At 39.6% G+C, this 7,309-nt stretch overlaps 1 long non-coding RNA gene and 1 pseudogene across 1 annotated transcript; one reads left to right on the forward strand and one right to left on the reverse strand.

Annotated features, from left to right (window-relative positions):
- The first annotated feature begins 4,530 nt into the window (after positions 1–4,530).
- Positions 4,531–4,979, forward strand: LOC120555078. The gene is made up of 3 exons (XR_005638637.1): positions 4,531–4,585; positions 4,668–4,715; positions 4,808–4,979. It is a non-coding gene; the product is annotated as an uncharacterized LOC120555078 (long non-coding RNA).
- A 127-nt stretch (positions 4,980–5,106) lies between these two features.
- On the reverse strand, positions 5,107–6,604 carry LOC120555079 (annotated as a pseudogene).
- Between the last annotated feature and the right edge of the window lie 705 nt (positions 6,605–7,309).

Consider the following 7,309-nt stretch of genomic DNA (forward strand, 5'->3'; position numbering starts at 1 on the left):
CCCGCCGCATCATCGTAACGGAAAGACCCGGAATGAAAACGCATCCTGCGGAAACGCGTGGAACGCCGAACAGCCGAACTGAAGCCGAACCCAGCCGAACAGCCGAAATCCAAGAAGAAGCTGAAATAGTGAGGAACAGCTGAAAAAAAAGTGGAACTGAAACAAAGAAGCTGAAAATGACAAAATATGTAGAACTTTGTGGAGTCTTAGCTGGAAGCTGGAAGAACAGCTGGAAAACGAGAGAGGAAGGAGGACAGAGGAGGAAACAGAAGAAAGACAAACAACAGAGGAGTGGAGAAGGAAAGAAGGAGAGAGAGAACCCAAGAAGAAATATGGAAATGTGGAGCCAAAATATGACAGCAACAAACGAAGAAGGAAAAAAGAAAGAGAAAGACACAAGGAGAAAAGAAAGAAGTGCAGAGAGAGAAAAGAGACAGAGGTGGAGAAGAGGACAGAGAAAAGAGAAAAAAGAGAGAAGAGAAAGACAAACAAACAGAGGAGTGGAGAAGGTGGATGGAGAAGAGAGAAAGAAGAAGTGAAATAGAGAAAAGGAAAAAAGTGGAAAAGAAAAGAAAAATGACAAAATAGAGAAGGGAGGAAGAATAGAGAAAAGGAATCACACAAGACAAAGAAAAGAGGAAAAAGACAAGGAGAAACATGGACAGAGAAACAAAACACGAAGGACAGAGAAGAAGATGGAGAGAGAAAGACAAACAGATAGAGGAGAAGGAGAAAGAAAGGAGAGAGACAGAGGATGGAGAAAGAAGGAGAGGAGAGAGAGAAAGAAGAGAAATAGATGAAGAAAAAGAACTGAAAAAGAAAATGACAAATATGAACAAGGAAGGAAGAACAACAGTGAGAACAACCACAGGAAGAAGAGAAAAAAAAAAAAAGCAACACAAAAAAAAAAGAAAAAGGGAGAGAGAAAAAGAAAAAAAAAAGAGAAAAGACAGAGAGAAAAAGAGAAAAAGAGACAAGGAGGAGGAGAGAAAGAGGAAGAAAAGAGAAACATGGAAAAGAGAGAGGAGAGAGAAGGAAAAGAGAAAAGAAGGAGGAAGGAGGACGAGAGAGGAAGGAGAGAGAGGAAAAGAGGAAAGAGAGAGACAGAGAGAATGGAGAGGAGAAGGAGGAGGAGAGGAAAAGAGAAAGAGAAGGAGAGAGGAGGAGAAAGGACAGAGAGAGAAGGAGAGAGACAGAGAGAGAAGGAGAGAGGAGAGAGGAGAAGGAGAATGGAGAGAGAGAGAAGGAGAGAGAGAAAAAGAGAAAGAGACAGGAGAGAGGAAAGGATGAGAGAGAAGGAGAGAGAGACAGAGAAAGGAGGGAGAAGGAGGGATGGAGAGGAGAGGAAAATAGAGAAACAGGAGAGAGAGGAAGAAAAGAGGAAACAGAGAGAGAGGGAGGAGAATATGGATGGAGAGAGAAGGAGAGAGAGAAAAAGAGAGAGAGAGAGAGGGAGAAGGGGATGGAGAGAAGGGGAGAGGAGGAAGGAGGGATGGAGAGAAAGAGAGGAGAAAAAGAGAGAGAGAAAGAGAGAGAGAAAGAAAGAGACAGGGAGGGAGGAAGGGGGATGGAGAGAGAAGGAGAGAGAGAAAAAGAGAAAGAGAGAGACAGAGAGGGAGAAGGATGGAGGACAGAGAGGGGAGGAAGGAGAATGGAGAGAAGAAGGAGAGAGAGAAAAGAGAGAGACAGGAGAGGGAGAAAGGAAGGAGGGATGGAGAGGACAGAGAGAGGGAGGAGAAGGAGGGATGGAGAGAGAAAGAAGAGAAAGAGAGAGGGCGGAGGTAGAAAAAGAGACAGAGAGGGAAAGACAGAGATGGAGGGAGGCCTGTAGCCTGTAGTATCTGTATAGACTACTGTTCATATTACTGCCTGTAGTATCTGTATAGACTACTGTTCATATTACTGCCTGTAGTATCTGTATAGACTACTGTTCATATTACTGCCTGTAGTATCTGTATAGACTACTGTTCATATTACTGCCTGTAGTATCTGTATAGACTACTGTTCATATTACTACCTGTAGTATCTGTATAGACTACTGTTCATATTACTGCCTGTAGTATCTGGGTGTGTGTCTGTGAAAGTGTTGTCATGGTAACCATGGCCTGGGAATGTTTACTTGCTTTGATGTCTGTAATCAAGCTAACGAGCCTGTCACCTGCTGAATCTGTCAGCTGTGCTGTGCTGCAGCTATTCAGAGTCCCTGAGGCGAGCTCCCAAACAAAAGCCTCACTGTGGCAACACCATAACTGCTATCAGTCAAATGGACGTGATCCTGAGCATCACAAGGCCTTTGTGAACGTATCGGTATAAAATTTATATGGATAAACGTAAAAATGTGGTCATATCAGCGATTTCAAAAAGTGGTTCGTTCAGTGTTTCGCTGGGAAATATCTAGGAGTTTGATCATTGAAGCCAATGGAGAACGATATGGACATCTTGTCATTTGGAAGCTCAACCAGCCAAAAGTAAAAGGCGTATCACAAAACTGAGCAGATTTTCTGAAACTAGACAAAAATACCTACGTTTTGATGTATAAATTGTGTATGACAAGTAGATATTGTGGGCGTAGAGCAGTTTACAGACAAGGAACTAAGATAATTTTTGCGAAGCTTCACTCTCTAGCTGTGATGTCATCCACTCTAGCAAGCGCAATACACACCCTGTTTAATCGATAAAATTTCCTGAAATAATCACTAAGCTTAAACAGATTTTTCACAAAAACTGTAAAGATATCAAAACACTGAGCACACCCCGAATACCTGAATATTTTGTGAACATTTTACATTTTGAATCACGTCTGTAGGTGGAAGAATGTAGGAGGAGATACATGTTGAAGCAGAAGAGGATTTCAAGTTGTTGAAGGCTGCTCTCATTCACTTCAATGTTAAAAAAAAGTGTTAAAAAGCTTAAAATTTGAAAAAGTATAAATAGTAGAAAAAAAGTTGAAGAAGTCCCATCATTAGCTGAAAGAGCTGAACATTTGAAAAGTTGAATGGTTTAAATAGGTGAAAGTATGCAGAAGTTACAGAGAGCCAAAAAACGTACGGAAGAGGGAATAAGCAGAAGCAGAAAAATAAAGAAAATGGCCGACAGAAACAACAATAGTTGGAATGCTGTAGAACAGCATTCCCACTAAAAATAAAGAAAATGGCCGACAGAAACAACAATAGGTGGAATGCTGTAAAACAGCATTCCCCCAAAAATGGCCGACAGAAATAACAATAGTTGGAATGCTGTAGAACAGCATTCCCACTAAATAAATAAAACCGAATAACAATAGGTGGAATGCTGTAGAACAGCATTCCCCCAATAATAAATAAAACCGAATAACAATAGGTGGAATGCTGTAGAACAGCATTCCCCCAATAAAACCGAATAACAATAGGTGGAATGCTGTAGAACAGCATTCCCCAAATAAAGAACCGAATAACAATAGGTGGAATGCTGTAGAACAGCATTCCCCCAATAAAGAACAGGATAACAATAGGTGGAATGCTGTAAAACAGCATTCCCCCAATAAATAAAATCGAATAACAAGAACAGGATAACAATAGGTGGAATGCTGTAAAACAGCATTCCCCCAATAAAGAACAGGATAACAATAGGTGGAATGCTGTAGAACAGCATTCCCCCAATAATTGCGCGTGCACGCTATTCTTAAGAAGCCCTGATGGTGGAGCATAGATTCATCAATTTAACATGGCAACTAAAGGAAAAGAGAGAGCAGCGATGTTCACAGCAACTGAGCAACAATTACTTCTCGAATCTTACGAAGAATTTAAACACATGATTACAAAAAAAGGAAATACTGCAGCGATTAATAAAACGAGAGAGAAATGCTGGCAGGAAATTGCTGATCGTCTCAATGCGTAAGTAGCAATTAATGTAGGTTTACATTTCTATATTTTATTAAAGTAAAATAAATGTTTGTCACAATACGTGTGTGTGTGTGTGTGTGTGTGTGTGTGTGTAACTTTTACAGCAGCAAATTAAGTGAAGAAAAAAGAACATGGCAGCAAGTGAAAATAAAATATAAAAATATTGTTCAGAATGGTAAGTATTAATTATAAAGTATAAATCTATGTAAGTACTTAAGCATATAGCCAGCTTGATGTTCCAACTGTCCAGTCTCATGATGTTTCACAATTGCAGCTGCCAAAAAGAAGAGTGAGGCGGTTGCTGGGGAGGGGCCACCAACAGCCAACTTTACTCCTGCAGAGGAGCTGGTATTAGACCTGAATAAAGGGAGGCCTGTCATTGAGGGAATAGAGGGGGGAACAGCATCTGGATCCATTCCATCTAATATAAGAGATCACTACTTAAAAGGTGTTTTATTTTATTTATTTTTATTCTTGCATTCCTAACTAAATCTTTTTATTTTATAGTGGTGCCAAATTCTGTGTGTTTTCTGGATCCACCAGACATCATGCTGAATCCAGTGAGTATGACAGTATGAGTTTAAAGCACTTACTTTCAAGTGGTGATTCATTAAACAGAGTTTATTTAATGGTTTTAGTTTGAAGGCCCATCTACAGTGGAGGAGGATGAGGAGACTGTGTCAGTATGTTCAAGGAGGCCTGAGGTAGGCACAAATTTGCACATTATATATTTAAAAGCCTACCTCTGAGGTGCTAAATTATGTGTATTTACATTATTGGCAATAGGATGCTGACACCCTTGAGCCCTCTCAGTCTGGGACCACATGTGACCAAGTGAGTAAGAAATTACAAAAAAGTGCCAAAAGCACTAGCTCAAATTGACTAAAAAATTGAAAAAAAAAAAAAAAAAAACTCTCTTCCTACAGAACCCAGAGAACATAAAGGGAGTCTACAAACGGTATCTCCTGAAACAAATGGAGGCCATTGATACCGACATCCAATATAAAAAACTAAAAATGAGAAAGTTGGAGCTGGAAATCCAACAGCTTGAGAAAAATGCAAGTAGAACTGGCATATTTAAAACAATGACATGACCTTTTTGTTTTTTGATCACATTTAATTTTATGTTTTCACCCCCAACAGGCAGTTTCAAACTAAATAAAAAAAAAAGATGACTTGTGTGTGTCTGTTAAATTTAAGGGAAAAGTGAACAGTTTGGACTGTGTTAACCAAAATAATTATTGGCATAACGGTCTCTTATAACCCTGCCTATTTCATTGTCATCAAAAGTGCCTTCGATGTCCCAGTCTTCCTGTACGACCATTCTTGGTTGCCTCTCTCTCCTCAGACAGGCAATGTTATGTAGCACAACACATGCAACTACAATGTCACATGCCCTTTGTGGAATCACCCTGAGGTAATTCAGGCACTGGAACCTTGACTTGATGAGCCCAAATGCCATCTCTATACGAGCTCTTGTGCGGGCATGGGCAACATTGTAATTGTGCTGTGCCTCTGTCTGCGTCTCCTGATAGGGAGTTAAGAGATAAGGCAGGCATGCATATCCCTTGTCTCCCAGCAAAACTCCTGAGAATTGACCTGATTCAAAAAAAAAAAAACATAAATTGTAACCATTGAATTTGGTGAAGGTATTTAAAAGCTGTGTTAAGTGACTAACATACCTTGTGCCAGTTGGTGGGAAAGAGAAGAGGCCCGAAAGATTCTGGAATCATGCACTGAGCCAGGCCATTTTGCCTCTACATTTGTGATGATGCAATCAGCATCACAAATCATCTAAATGATTAAAAAAGTAGGCCTAGGTCACTACACTGGTGTGTATATATATATACATATATATATATATTAATCCTATATATATACACACACACACACATATATATATATACATATATATACATATATATATATATATATATATATATATATATATATATATATGTGTGTGTGTGTATATATATATATAGGATTAATGCATTTGCAATGAATAGGACACTGGTTCCCAGCTTATTGTAAAGCACAATCGCTTCTAGCCTACAATATAATCTCAGTGGGACTGTACCTGTACATTGATGCTGTGTAATGATTTCCTATTAACAAAGTCTGCTTCATGCGGACCAGACGGGCGCTTTATGCGCACGTGGGTGCAGTCCAGAGCTCCGATAACATTTGGGAAATCTACAAAAGTTAAGTGTTTGTCTGTCAATTGCATGCCTAACATTAAAAGACAATAAAAATTTCCATTTTCTATATAGTTCTTATTTTAACTTACCAGCGATTCCATAAAAGGCCTGTTTAATACTGAGAATTGCTCTGTGGCAAGGGAAGGTGATGAACACATTGAGTAATTCTTTTAAAGACAGATACACCATTCGTACAGAGCGGCAAACTGTTGCTTTGCTGATATTCTCTGCATCTCCAACTGTGTACAAAAATGTTCCGCTGGCAAAAAAGCGAAGTGCAATGCACACAGTCTGCGGGACTGTGAGCGCTTTATTGACGCTGTGCTATTTTGCAATGTGTGGCCTCAGTAATCTGCAAATATACATTATGCCTTCCCGCAGAATCTTATACCGCTCATGCAGGTAGTTGTCAGAAAAAGCCAATGGGTCTGCCCTGTCCCTGAAAGTACGTTCTCTTTGAAATGCCCTGCGTATGATCATTGCTCCCTCATCCACCACCTCATCAATGAAAGGACACGCCATGACTATGCGTCCTTCTACATGGGTGGAGCTCCCTATTTATAGACATTTAATTGATTAGCCTAATTACAAAAATCACACCAACTAAAAAAATGTAGGCCTCCCTATACTTCTTTACATTTATTTCACTTTTTGTATGTTCGAATGTATTAGGCTACATTTATTCTTAAAGTGCATTTGCTTTCATTGTTGGACTGATAGTGGTTACATGAAATAAAATGGCAGCATGCCAGAGAGTCCGATGTAATATCTCATTCCCAGTGGGTCAGTGTTAAAACGGTATTCTGGTTAAGCATCAACTCAGGCTTAACCTGACAGTTAGCCTGCCCCGGACCAGGCTAGTTTCCCAGCATAAGTTTCCAGGGTAACTGAGTTTGAACTATTTTAAGTTTGCTTTATGAAACAGAATTCACCGACAATAAGTCTGACTAACTAAAATAAGCCTGGCTTATTTTCTAAGCTTCTTTTATGGAACAACCCTCTGGTGGGCAGTAAACAACAACAAATATAATTCGCTGTACTGTTTTCCACATTGGGTGTTGAAGATTAATAACAAGGCTTTCAAACAAGTTATAATTTAGTTTAGGTTTAGGATTAATTAAGAGGCTTGAGTTGAATATGGCTGCAACTCCCCCTCCTCGGCCTGAGCCTCGTGGAATTTGAGTATTATAATGACTGGGAGGAGTGGCTTCATTTAGACTAATGTAT

The sequence above is a fragment of the Perca fluviatilis genome, unplaced genomic scaffold (assembly GCF_010015445.1).
Source record: "Perca fluviatilis unplaced genomic scaffold, GENO_Pfluv_1.0 PFLUV_unplaced_scaf_165, whole genome shotgun sequence".
Lineage (NCBI taxonomy): Eukaryota > Metazoa > Chordata > Actinopteri > Perciformes > Percidae > Perca > Perca fluviatilis.